This window comes from Hemiscyllium ocellatum, unplaced genomic scaffold, assembly GCF_020745735.1.
Source record: "Hemiscyllium ocellatum isolate sHemOce1 unplaced genomic scaffold, sHemOce1.pat.X.cur. scaffold_438_pat_ctg1, whole genome shotgun sequence".
Lineage (NCBI taxonomy): Eukaryota > Metazoa > Chordata > Chondrichthyes > Orectolobiformes > Hemiscylliidae > Hemiscyllium > Hemiscyllium ocellatum.
The window spans coordinates 458,826-470,534 of record NW_026869056.1 but is presented as its reverse complement, the minus strand read 5'-3'; the positions used below and the strand labels follow the sequence as shown (position 1 = coordinate 470,534).

Genomic DNA, 11,709 nt, shown 5'->3' with positions numbered 1-11,709 from the left:
CGGAAAAAGTGCCATCCATAATAAATGCAATTGCACCCCTAACCACTGCCTCAACATGCAAGCTTACCTTGAGAGAACCCTGCACCAGAACTCTCAAGTCCTTCTTGATTTCTGAACTTTTTCTCACCATTCTAAAAATAGACCATGGCTCTATTCTTCGTGCCAAAGTTCATGACTTCACACTTTCCCACATTGGAAGGCATCTGCCAATCTCTTTACATGTCGAAATCCTTCTTCAGACTCTCCACCTTCTCAAAACGACCTGTCCATTTTTCTATCTTTTTATCGCCTGCAAATTTAGTCAGAGGGCCCTCAATTCACTCATCTAGATAGTTAATGTAACGAGTAAAAAGCTACGATGCCAACAAGAGCCTTGTGGAACACAACTTGTCACCGGCTGCCATCCTGATAAGGATCAATTCATCCCCACTCTCTGCTTTCTGCCAGACCGTTCAAGCAGCATGAAAGGAGCAAGAGAATCGATGTTTCGGGTAAAGCCCTTCTTCGGGAATGAGGGTGTGTCGATTCTCCTGCCCCTTTGATGCTGACTGACCGGCTGCGCTTTCCCAGCAACACAGTTTTCAGCTCTGATCTCCAGCATCTGCAGTCCTCACTTTCTTCTTTCTGCCAGACAGCCAAGCTTCTACCAATGCCATTACCTTGCCTCTAACATCAGAGGTTCTTATCGTACTCAGTCATCTCCTGTGTGACAGATTGTCAAAGGCCTTCTTGAAGTCCAGGTGGACAATATCCATTGGCAGTGCTTGGTCAAGCCTGCTCAATTTCACTTCAAAGAATTCCAACAGATTTTTCAAGCATGACCTTCCCTTGATGAAACCATAATGACTTTGTACTATTTTTCCAAACAGTTCCAAGTATTCAGAAATCTTGTCCTTCACAATGGATTCCAGGATCTTACCCACGACCGAGTATAGCTATTCATTGTGGACCTTTTGTCTTTATCCTTATTCCCTCGTTAAAGAGGGATGTCACGTTAGTGGGTTTCCAATGTTCTGAGATTGTTCATTACTCTAGTGATTCCTGAAAGATCACCACGATCGCCTCCATTCTTTCTTCCGCTGTCTCCTTCATAACAATGCGATGTAGTCCATCTGATCAACGTTATTTAACCACCTTCAGACCATTCAATTTTTTTTGCATGTTCTCCATTGTGGTGGCCAACATACTCAGATCTTGCCCCTCAATCTCTTGAATGTTTAAGGTATTACTCGTGTCTTCCACCGCCAAGGCTAAGCCAAGTAATTATTCAGCTCGTTGGTCATTTTCTCGTTCCCCACTACTATCTCCCCAGTATCATTTTCCAGCAATCCAATGTTCACTTTTGCCTCTCTTTTGTACTTTATATATCGAAGGAAAATGTTACAGTCTTCCTTTATATTACCCCAGACTTAATAATCCCCCTCCTTATTTATTTATTGGGAATATCAAAGAGCGATAGATAGCCTAGGATATTGTTGAAATGCATGCTTCAGTAATAAGGAAGTTTAACATCATTTACTTCACCAGTTACCTCACATGTGGAAGTCACCACTGCTGACAACTATCACATATTCTCAGTTACCATTCAGAGAAACTGAGTGGTACGGCCGTGAAACTCCCAAATTAATGAGAACACACAACTTCTTTTTCAGCACAAGTTTACCTCGAACTATCGAGTAAAAGCATGAAACTAGAGTTAAATTTATCAGATCAGTGGTAATCTCATTGAATAGCTGCACAAACACAGGGTGAATGAAAGCTTCATGAGATCAAGTGTGTTTCAAATGCGAAATTGACCGCTTCACAATGTGGGATCAGTTGGAGTGAAGTGATGAATTTGATTATATTTGCTAGTTGTTCACCCAGTGAACGGTAACAATTGATTATCCTGGTCCTGATATCATCACAGAAATGCAGCAATCGCACTTGAATCAGTGGCTTAATGATTTGCTTATTTGCAAATCTGGAGGTTGTTCATTCGACTATTCACTGTCTCAAAAACACTGCCGCTCTTTATTACACTTACAAACTCATTGCCCCGAATCCGAAATGTGCTTTGAATTCCTGATCTGCTGGAGGAAGAATCTTTGAAATGCTTGCGTGCCTGAACTATTGATATGAATGCATGCCCACCTTCAATCTATTGTCCACTTATAAGTATTGTCGATTATACCGCAATTGTTTGTTTAACAGATTCGTTTTTTAAACGAGGGGTCGGTGTGGTAATACAAAGTACTAAAATGATCAACACAATTCCACCGAATGGTTCGAAAGAATTGAGATCTTCATTAGAACCATCTTGCAAAGCAAGTTGTTTATCTTCTTAAACATGGTTTTCCTAAATACCTCTCAAAACTGAGCAGTTTCTGAGTACTTTGCAGGCAGAATACTTGAAAGAATTTCATTCTGTTTGGAATTATTTGTGGCACTTTTAATCTACCGGTTAATGTCTCCAATCGATGAATGCAACTGAGAACATCAGAGTCAACCTCACAGTACTGTCAGAGGAGGGGAAGATAGAATCGTCTCGCACGCTGCTCTTGAGCAAATCATAAATTTCCAACAACTCAATACGTGCAACCAGTGGGAGTGCAAAGGAAACAATTAAACAGAGCACCGTTTCAACTCTGGGAATCTTTAGAAACTATGTGAGAGGGGAATGAAGGGTGGACTGACCGACTGAGCAGAAACTGTCAAGGTACCTTCCCCTTCTTGCAGGAATAGAGACATGAACTCTGATGTTCTCGAGGCATTAACTGCTTTGAGACATTGAAAGCATTCCCATCAGAGCTGCTCCACTCACGCTATTATCAGTCAGGAACAAGAAAACCTGATTCCCTGATCAGGCACCCAACTCTGGCCGCGATGAGGAAAACACCCAGTCTTAACCAATACACCACAAGTGCTGCCTCCCGAGCTGTTAGACTGCTTCTTAATGGCAATGCATATGGCGTTTGATTTATCAGGTCATACATTTGAGCAAGTCATCGACTGTTTACAGAACGGAAAGAGGCCCGTCATCCAAGTTTTCAGCTCTTGCTATGTCCCCTTGTGTTCCTAAATGTTTCAAGCACTAGTCGCAATGCTATTATCCAGTCACGTTTTACAATGTATGCGACTTCAGTTTAAGATGGATAATCTTTGTTTACACTCCCTCGGTGATCTGAACCCCATTTCACTTCCAGAGGTAAACGCACAGACACGTTCTGGAGAGGTGACTGTGGCCTCAGGAGATATCGGACAGAAAGTAGTATTGCTCTCAATTGGCTTATTTTGTCTCATTTCAGATTTCAACACCAGAGTCTGGTTACAGCAATGAAATGAAGCATTCAGCCTTTCATTTGTCCATGTTCCTCCCCGATCTAAGCATTGAGCTACGGAGGCAGTGTGCTCTGAGAGAAGGATTCTCATTCTTTGAAACAGCAACATAATAGATGATTGGATAGTCCCTGTATTAGAAAACAGTCGTAACAAAATCAAGACAGAACGGAAGGCATCACGTGCAGAAGGATGGGAGAGTGTAATGCCGAATCAGACAGTTTCCAGGATGAAAGAAACAGAGACCGTCCATGGAAGTCTTGTAATTCGGATTACGTGCTCTGACAGCCATGGTCTGCAAATCGTTAGCATTTATTGTTACCAATATGCAATGCTGCCTTCTCCTTAAAAGTAGAATTATGACCTGGACATGCAAACATAAATCGTGAAATTGATCAAAATTGATGTATTGTTTTATTACATATTTTGGCAGCAAGAATAACATGTAAACACTTAGATTATCATTAAAATCCAATATTAAAGCCAGTTAGTGCTTTCACAAAACTACAAAATCAGAGGAAGATCTGGGAGTTGCATGACGGAAGGAGGCGACTGCTCCTGCTTTCGACCCACAACTTTTCATACCCTTCATCCCAAGAACATGTGCAGAAGCAAAAAACTGGCAAACTGATACATATGTTTTAAAAAAACAGAAAACGCTGGAAGTATTCACCTTGTCTCGAAGCTTCTGAAAGAGTGGTAGAGCTCAACACCATCACAATCTGATTGTATTCACGATAACTAATGTCCAAGTCACAATTCATTCAGATATTAGATTAGACTTACAGTGTGGAAACAGGCCCTTCGGCCCAACAAGTCCACACCAACCCGAAACCCACCCATACCCCTACATTACCGGCAATTTAGCATGGCCAATTCACCTGACCCGCACATCTTTGGACTGTGGGAGGAAACCCACGCAGACATGGGGAGAACATGCAAACTCCACACAGTCAGTCGCCTGAGTCGGGAATTGAACCCAGGTTTTTGGCGCTGTGAGGCAGCAGTGCTAACCACTGTGCCACCGTGCCACCCACGATTGTTCCCTCATCTTGAAAAGGTATGCACGCTGTCAGTTTGCCATGAGAAACGGTTTGTCAATTAATTCAATACTGACAGGATTGCCGTTTAAAGCTGCGTGAAAGACGTTACAAATGGTCATACCAGACAAAATGAGGTGCCATGTGAAAAATGCGTGTTTCATTCAGTAAAGCGAAAATAGAATTGTTCATAGAAAATTGTGGTGAACTGTCTGCTGATTTTGTTTTGATGAGGTCTGAAGATAACTCTCCCTCCCACTCCACCGAGGACAAGCAGGTCCTTGGACTCCTCCACCGACAGAACATAACAACACGACGGCTGGAGGAGGAGCGCCTCATCTTCTGCCTAGGAACCCTCCAACCACAAGGAATGAAGTCAGATTTCTCCAGTTTCCTCATTTCCCCTCCCCCTACCGTGTCTCAGTCGGTTCCCTCAATTCAGCACCGCCCTCCTAACCTGCAATCTTCTTCCTTAACTCTCCGCCCCCACCCAACTCCGGCCTATCACCCTCACCTTGACCTCCTTCCACCTATCACATCTCCATCGCCCCTCCCCCAAGTCCCTCCTCCCTACCTTTTATCTTAGCCTGCTTGGCACACTCTCCTCATTCCTGATGAAGGGCTTATGCCCGAAACGTCGAATTTCCTTTTCCTTGGATGCTGCCTAACCTGCTGTGCTTTAACCAGCAACACATTTTCAGCTCATTCATAAAGCTAATCCAAAACGATCAGATAAATATAGATTGGCAAATCAAAAGACAAAAGTTCTGTGAGACCACTGTGCCTGAAATCTGGGGATGAAGGAATATAAGGGATAATAGCAATATTGATCATAAATTGGCTGCGTGAAATGTTACTGATGAAGTGTGCCTGCCTGAAACTTTGATTTTCGCGCTCTTCGGATGCTGCGTGACCTTCTGTACTTTTTGAGCACCACTCTCATGCTGACTCTAATCTCCAGCATCTGCAGTCCTCACTTTCACCTGCGGGAAAGGGAACAGAGTCATCATTAACAATTGTGTTTTGAACTGGAAGAATTTTCCAAGCGAACTTTAACTGAGCGTTGGGGTGTGAAAGTTCTGGATAGATTAGTTGAGCCCAACAGAATTCTATGATTGATCAGAGCCCCCAGCGCGCCCATGAGATTCTCTGATTGGTTGCAGCACCAATGCCTACAGCTTGGTCATGTAGAACTGCCTCTTCTACGCTGTTGGGCATTATACATCATCAGTTCAGATGGGTCCTGCAGCATGCACAGGGTTAACATGATTGGAGAGCATGCATGTGGCGAATGATCATTGGAACGAAATGTTGTCGTCTTCAATCGATAGTTGGTGAGTGAGGGCGAAAGGGGAGGGAAGCACCAGGTGCTAGAGCCCAGTTAGAGGTTTCATGTTTGGTCATTATATGACTCTGGACCCAAACACAGTGGCTCTGGGCTCGCCAATTAAGCCAAAGACAGCCTGAGTCTCCTTCCCAGAAACAGACCCCAGTCAGCGGCTGCTATTCCTGGTTCAGTTTTATCTTGTTTTAATTTATCAGGTCACTGTTGGTTTATCTATCTTTAGTGTGAACAGAGATGAAAATAAGTGATATTGTTTGAAATCATTGTTGTTGTCCAGGAGGATGTGGTGTTTTTGGGAGACGTTTGGCTGTGTATTAGTGACTGGGACTGATGGTAAAGTGTACCCCATGAACACCTCCGTCCCTTACCTTGCTGTAAATATTTCAGATACGAAAATAATGAACATCTGTGTCCTTTTTTTGGAACAAAAACCTGCTTTGAAAGGTGGTGAAGATTGGACTGAAGCAGTGACAGTGATTATCTTTTTTTACTTGGTCAATTCGTGCACATCACTGCTATTAATCATGTCCGTGCTAACATCACGGCTCTTACTCAGCAGTCTACGCGTCGGGCCAGTGGCGCAATGGATAACGCGTCTGACTACGGATCAGGAGACTGTAGGTTCGAGTCCTACCTGGCTCGCGGGAAATACAGGCATTTATTACGCATTTGAAAACTGATTTCCCTTCAGCTGAAATAAGATGTGAGTTTTTAATCTGCAGGAGTAAGAATGCCTTCATTAATTGTCCATGACAACCTCAGGGTCAATATTCCAGAGTCATCACAGGAGGAAGACGAATAGTCGGGCACCTTTCCATTTCGCAAAGCCACCGATCGCATCATTGTTGCTCGCGGGAACGCTCGGCTTTGAGCATTTTTTTGAAACTCCTTGGCCCATGGATTCAGAGAAGAATGAAGAGTTCAATGTCCAACTAATCTTTATAGAGAGTGAGTTCCAGAGTCTACCACCTGCAGACTGATAAAGTTTTCCGACAAATCTATTCAAAGCTTTCTGCATCTTGTCTGAACTCTACAAACGCTGGTGATCGTTCAAGAGCAATTGTTTCCTTCAATCTGTAATTCCATGCTCCTCATTATTTTGTACACGTCAATCATGTCTCCTCACAATCAGCTCTGCTCTGAGAAAAATAACTCCTGTTTTGCCGAGGCCAGACCACTCAAAACATTCTTATGCAGGAAATTCAGAGTGTAACGTCGCTGTTTGTTTTGGTGAGTGTGTAGTATGATTTACTTAGAATACTTTAGCTAGGTTGACTTCGAGTTTTTAAAACAGAGAGAAAATTATTCACAAAACTAAGGAATGAAACACAATAAACAGAATATAAAATACCCACAGATCTTAGCTATCTAAAGTAGACTTACATATGCTTTTCAAAACAATAAACAACAGTCCTGATAATTAAACCCCATAAACACAGAATACAAATGAAACTGATTTACAGGTCGATATTAGAGGTGCAGAAGATGAGAGACATTCACATCACTGGCACACTGAAAACCTTCATGTAATTAGGTGTGGCTGATAGTTTGGCAATGGTTAACAAAATGTTTAGGCTGTCAAATAAATTTTGAAATTCTTGTGTTCGCTGAAATTTCTTGCCTGTTTTGAGCAATTCGGTGAGTTGAGCAGTCCCACTTCTAACAGTCAGCACAAACTTTCAGAAAAAGTCACCCAATCCGGTAAACCGTCGTACTGCTCTTTTCGTCAACAATGTATAAAAATTCCCCGTAAATTTCGTTTTCACATCCCGTGGGGCTATTTGTCCGTGTTCAACGACATACGGAAGGTGACTTTGGCTTTGGCAGATATACTTTCAGTTAGGTTTACAAATCAGTTTGACTCCCGTATTCGATCAAACAAGCCCGAGAAATTCTGTAAATATTCAATCCATGAGACTGAATGTCCCAGGCACACCACACACCAAACTGTTGTGTATCCAGCAATTACCTTGTCCGTTAACCTCTGAAATACCAGTGATTTTTTTTTGCACGAAAGGCATTACTTTAAATTTCTGCAGACCAGTTGGCGTTACAAAATTGCCTTTGATCTTTCCGACAGTAACCTTTGAGGAAGTCCAACTTGGAAATGTAAGTTGCTCTTCCAATCTCTTCCACATAGTCCTCCAACGGCAGATGCGTAGATGCACCCGTCTTTCTAACACCATTGACTTTGTGATAGTCCACACATAACTTTTGGGTCTTACCTGACTTTGGCACCATGATGATGGGTGAACTCCATTCATTGAAACTCAATTTGGTTATGCTATCTTGGAACATACGTGACATCTCCGTATAAATTTGCACCAACTTTATAGGGTTATGCCTGCAAGGATGTTACAAAATCAGAACAGCAGGTCCTATATTTACATCATCTACAAATAGGTTATTAATTCCCAGTTTCTTTCAGCATGCAAGAGTAATAACTCTTACGATTTTCTTCTGGAAGAGAACTGAATAACTTTACCAATATTGGACAACTTTTGCATTGTCCAATTTTATGGCAGGAACGTCCAATGCAGAATTCTCTGAAATTGGTTCTTCCCAGTGTGTTGTATTCAATAACACATTCTGCCATTGCTTTCATTCTCTGCCAAAATACCATTAGCGCATATTCCCATCACACATTCTGTGAGATTCCTTCATGCCAGGAGTTCCTATCAAGTAGCTAACCTTACTCGATTTCTTCTTAATTTGATAAGGTCTTCGAAACCTTGCTGTATAGTTTCACCAGTTAATGAAATTTAAATAAATACATTGTTCCCAGTGGCAAAAATCTGATTTTTTTGTTTCTCATACACTTCCTGCTTCACCATTTGCTGTGATAATTTTATGTGCTGTCTATACAACTCTCCAACATTATTTAGTCCAATTCTAAAATTTGACAAATCGTCCAAATGCTTGGTCTCTGTAACCTGACTTATTAATATTTCCTTATTAAATTTTAATGGTCCTCTTTCTTTGTGCCCCAAATTGGTCTCAGATGATCTTAGTTTTGTGGATTCTTTCGATAAATCTCAGATGGCAAACAGCACTGATGGAACTCCCTTATGGAAATAATCTGGCTACTCCGAACCATAAAACCTCAACATAGTCTTTCATAATTGACGTCGCCTTTCCAGTGCACCATGTGATTCTGAATGGTACACAGTGCATTTGATTCGTTTTATTCCGAAGCTATCTATATACTCCCTGGAAAGTTGGATGTGAAGTTTGACCCTTGATCTAATTGTATCTCTGATAGTAGTCTTTATTTAGTTTTTTTTAAATCGTAATTTTTCCTCAATCCTTTTAGCTGTCATCTTGCAGAATTGAACAGCATTTGGAAATCTCGTCAATACAGTCATTTATGTTAATTAATACTTATTCCCATCTTTTATTGGATGTAGGGAACCTACAGAATGCATCAAGACAATTAAGACATATTCCTTGAACGCTGCAGCAGGTATTAAAGGTGCAGGCTTTATTTTTTCCCATGGTTTGAAATGTATGACACGTCAGGCAAAATTCAATTACATTCATCTGCAATCCAGGCCAGTAAAAATGTCTTTGTATTTTAGCCTCCATTTTCCTCACGCCTCAGTGACATCCAAGTTTTTGGCACATGTGGCACTCGCAGCATCACTTTTCTGTACCCTACTGGGAAAAAAAAAGCATTCTGCCCATTTCTCACATGCTTGAATATATGTTGGTCTCCATTTCCTCCTTAACATATCATTTGCTAAGTAATATCACACAGGGATGCATTCACTCTCCTTCCGAATATATGTCTTCTGATCCAAGTGATTTAATTTTTCATCTTTCTGCTGTAACTCGGTAGCATAGCTGAGCTGAATATACTAGCATTTTTAACGTTTGTCCCCTGCTGTGTCCCACTTACTTGATATTAAAAACATTGTAATCTTGATGCATTGTGTAGATTCCCTACATTCAATAAAAGACGGGAATGAGTACTAATTAACATAAATGGATGCAATCATTTTTCAGCTTCCTCATCCGTGCCTTTTGATTTCTCCTGCTTTCGATTGTGACTCTGTGATCGCGTAAAGACACAATCTGGGAAAATTCCTTTATCAACGTCCTGCATTGCTACTCTTGCCTGCAGCTCGACTGGCTTTTCAACTGGAGTATGGAGCAGGCTTACCGGTGATTGAGCTATATCATTTGCAAGCACAAATTGTATTCTTGGAGCTGAGAGTTTGTCCAGAACTCCCACCACAAACTCCCCACTCTTTTCTGCCCACTCTAGCTTCACTGTACATCACTGAGCAATGTTTCGTCCCACCATGAATTCCTGTACACATAGTTCTTCAGGAGTACATATTTCCCCATCCTTCTGCATCACAGACTGAGACGATCCTGTGTCCCTAAATGCTGTTACCTGTCTATTTGCTACTCCTCGCCAAGGTAAATAACCTTTAACTTTGCAGGTATATTTTTCAAGCAGACATGGCACTTCCCCCTTACCAACCTCTGATCGGTTTGTGCACTCTGATGAAGCTTTCCAGCCTCCACTGTGCTTTCTATTACCATGCCAACAAAGCATGCAGGCTTGTTTTGTTTTCCTGCATTTGATTTTACAGTGCTTTCCATAGTTCTCCAATACTGATTTCATGTGGCCTACTTTATTGCAATGAAAACCTCAGATCTTGTTCCCTTCAAGGTTTTCCTATATATCCTGTGATAAGTTATCCTCGTGACCTTCACAGAGATTTAACTTTCCCTTTCCACGTGAGGATTTCTCTTTGCCCAATTTCTATCCCTCAGGCTTAAAATGATTCTGGAAGCCCATCCTTGTTTTATGGATCTGTTCATTACAATCAGCCATTTCAGCTGCTCTCTTTGTCGTTTTAACAATATGCTCTTCCAGTGTAATCTTATCTTCAGCATTTATCTCCAGCGTTTTAATGTGAATTCCTTTAGTAATTGCCAATTTCTGAAGTTCAATCTCTGTCTCCCTTTCTCTCTGCTCTTCTGCTCTCTCTTCTTCGAATCGTACCTGAAACTGTTTGAAATCTGGTCTCTTTTCCTTATCTCTCGCGTCTAACTCAAGCTGCTTCATATTCAATTAACATTTAAACATCTCTGCAAATTCTCATGAATTTTCCAGCTGGGTGAAATGCTGAGCTACTGCTGTCCTTTTCTCACAGAAAGAGGCAAATACAAACCCAGCATTTTTGCTTATTCCAGAAGCCTGGCCTGAATCAGTTTTTTGTAAAAATGCCAACTTTTCATCGTCCGTAGTCAAACAACCCTTTGTACCTAAATGAAACATGCTTTCCCAAGAACTGTCCACGACAATCCAAATCAACACCCGAAATGAAGACGCAGGCACATATCGGTTGCTCTTTTAATCCATCAACTATCTTCCAATTTGTTATGAGCTTGGCTAAATCATTCAAAAAGTTATTAAGCACACAACCCAGATCGTAACATTATATTCTTTTTCGTTAAGTGTACAGTGATAATTACCCAATTAGCTAATTATAAAAATTCACAAAATCACGGATAGAAAAATAAAAAAAATAGAATACCCACAGAAATTAGTCCTTCCAAAATAGACTGAATTATGTCGTTCTGAAAGTACACAACATTCCGAAAAAAAGCACCTTAAACACAGTGAAAATGAAACTGAAGCTAAGGGTTAATAATTAGAACGGCAGAAGGAGAGAAGTTATGAATTAGTGCACCAGTACTGAAGGATCTAAAAACCGGAATTCAGCATTCCAGAATGACCACTCTTTTACCATAAAACAGTTCATTTCTAAAACATAGAGTCTTTGGCCTCAAGCCTCAGCTGTTAATGGAGAAAAACAAGGCCTCACAGCGAAGAATTACATCACTACAACACTTCATCTGATTCGGAGCCTGAACTGATTTACAATGCCTTTGATAAAAAAAAAGTCAAGACACATAATCCTTGAGGAAAAGTACAGCTCGTTGTTTTTTTTTAAAGAGAGCATCTTTGTGACAGCGCAGTCTGTCCAA

The 11,709-nt window shown here is 41.2% G+C and overlaps 1 non-coding gene across 1 annotated transcript; it reads left to right on the top strand.

The window, feature by feature from the left end:
- The first annotated feature begins 6,272 nt into the window (after nucleotides 1-6,272).
- trnar-acg (transfer RNA arginine (anticodon ACG)) lies at nucleotides 6,273-6,345 on the top strand. The gene has a single exon. It is a non-coding gene; the product is annotated as a tRNA-Arg (tRNA).
- Nucleotides 6,346-11,709: the final 5,364 nt, after the last annotated feature.